This window comes from Delphinapterus leucas, chromosome 7, assembly GCF_059928025.1.
Source record: "Delphinapterus leucas isolate spDelLeu-1000000601 "Yukka" chromosome 7, BTC_Dleu_Yukka2, whole genome shotgun sequence".
Lineage (NCBI taxonomy): Eukaryota > Metazoa > Chordata > Mammalia > Artiodactyla > Monodontidae > Delphinapterus > Delphinapterus leucas.
The window spans coordinates 99,659,328-99,661,733 of NC_143135.1; the positions used below are offsets into that span (position 1 = coordinate 99,659,328).

General features: G+C 49.5%; 1 protein-coding gene across 1 annotated transcript in view; it reads left to right on the forward strand.

Annotated features, from left to right (window-relative positions):
• Positions 1–2,406, forward strand: part of GRAMD1B (GRAM domain containing 1B) — a 181,508-nt gene that overhangs the window by 169,876 nt on the left and 9,226 nt on the right. The gene's annotated exons all lie outside the window — the stretch shown is intronic.

The following is a 2,406-nucleotide window of genomic DNA, read 5'->3' on the forward strand; positions in this document are numbered from 1 at the left end:
CCATTCGTTCTTCCCTCAGGCCATCCATTGTTCTGATTTGAAAGCCACCCTTGAGTGAGCTGTGGGAGACACCCGTGTATTCCCCAAAATTATGTCAGTGAAATAACACACTGGATTTGCAGTAGGAAAACTGTAGGTTAGAAGGAAGGAGAGCTAATTTTTCTTCTTGGTAACCCATAGCCATCTGACAGGCCTTGAAAGAGATAACCCCCTTTTTGCAGAGATTTATCTTCCCAGAGGGCGTGTCTTTCTAACTCCTTTTGACGTGTGCTCCCCTCCCCCACCTCCTGCCCTCAAAACATGCACACAACACCCAACGCCCAGGCCGTGGCCCCTCCTCAGGGGCCGTGCTGAGAGTCTGGGAAGATGGCTGGTACCGTGTCTCCTTTTCATAACGTCTTCTTGGTACGGTTTTCTTTCTGAAAAACTAGATGCGTCTTTTTAAGAAAGTCGTTCTGGGGCAAAATCAATAGTTAGCTTCATTTTATCAGACTGAGGTAGAATCCTAATCTTGCCACTGACTAGTTTTGTGACCTCAGGCAAAGGATTTAGTATTAGGGACCTTCGGTTCCTTCATTTATAAAATTGGAATTATAATCATTGCTTCGTGAAATTGCTGTCACATTTGATCTGATGGCCCATGGGAGGCACTCGTTAATATTCAACTTTATTTCCCCTTCATGGTTTGCTTTCTTAGCTCTAAATTAAGGGTAGAGAAGTTTAATGCAGTGATCATGATCCAGTTTAATGGGTTTAGAGTGTCATGCCTAACATTGGAGCCACATTTAAGGAGGGCATTTTTTTTTTTAACCAAAGGAGGGCAGACAACACAGCAAGGAGTTTGGAAGCTCTGGCCTATCAGGAAGGCTTGAGAGAAGTAAAGATGTGCTCAGGAGCAGGGAAGACGGGTGGGTGAGCAGCACGGGACAGTCTTCAGACGTTGGGGTCTAACATCTAGAAGAAGGGTTAGACTGCTGTGAACCTCCAGGGGACTGAACTAGGGCCAGAAGTTATAGGGAATCGGATTTTTGAGTCATCAGCGAAAAGCACACTCCTTATGGAGAGAGCAGTCCAGCAATGGAACGGGCTGCTTTGAAGGACTAAAAGTGCTCAGAAGGTGATGTGATGATGTGGGGTGAGGGACTTATGAATTAAAGGCGGGGGGCAGTTGGACTGGATGACCCGGTCCCCTTCCAGCTGTGGAATTCTATTCAGGGTGGGTCTCCTTCAGAAGGAGCTTGGGGCATGCAGACCTGTAGCCTCGTAGACTCGACTCTACAAGCATTAAGATCGGTGTCTCGTTCCGTTCCCTTGATTTTGTTTTTCGTTTTTCTTTTCCCCCTTTTTTGGGGGTTGGGGGTGCGGGGGCGTGCCACACTGCGTGGCTTGTGGGATCTTAGTTCCCCGACCAGGGATTGAACCCAGGTCCTGCCACTGAAAGCGCCGTAGTCCTAACCACTGGACCGCCAGGGAATTCCCATTGTTCTGTCCCCTTTAAAAGAACATTAATGGGCCCCTCATCCCTCCTGATATCGAAGAACTAAAGAGAAGAAAGTGACAGATTAGGCCGAGAGATCAGAGGTTCTCAAAACCCATAACTGTTTACCTGTGAAATGTTAACCGTCCTGTGTTAACAAGGCAGCTTACCTAGAGCCAGGGTAGGATTCTACCGCTGGAATTACCCCATGTAAACTCCATCCCGTGATGTGGGGTGTATCTGTTTCTTAAAGAAGGTTAAGATTCAGTTAATTCAATGACGTGGGTACAGCTAGGAGCCTACTCAGTTTTCTGCTTGGCACCGGGGGTGTACAAGGTAAGGATAAGACAGTGCAGTCCCAACACAGCTGAAACAAAGCCGTTAAAGATGACTGCAGTGCAGAGCCCTAGTGAGGGGTCCATGAAAGGCCAGGAGAGAGAGAGATGGCTGTGAGCCAGAGAAAGTTTGGAGTTGTTCTGGGCCTTGATAGTAGATGGGTGAGGTTGAATGGGCAAGAGAGGAGTCTGAGCTGGGGGAACAGTGTGACAAAGGTACCAGGAGAGGAGGACAGTGTATTCAGGATCACAGGGAAACCAAGCCGAGTGAGTAGAAGACCGATCAGTGGCGTCGGACGCGGGTCCTGATAGCAACAGAACGTTCACGAGAATTCTTAATTTCGTGAAACAAGGACCACAAGTCATTGAGACACAGCACCCCTTACCCCAGGGGTTCCCAGTGCTCGATCGGCCATCCCCCTTCAGCCTGAGACTGTGTCCCTTGAGAACGACCCTTGTTTCAGGAGCCTGCTGCCTTTAGCTGCCCGGCCTGGCGGGGGGGACCTGCCATACGTGGGTGTGGCGGGTGCTGCTGAATGGAGGAGCCCACTGAGGGCACAAACCCGGGCTGGGGTGGGCTTCCCTGTCTTACAG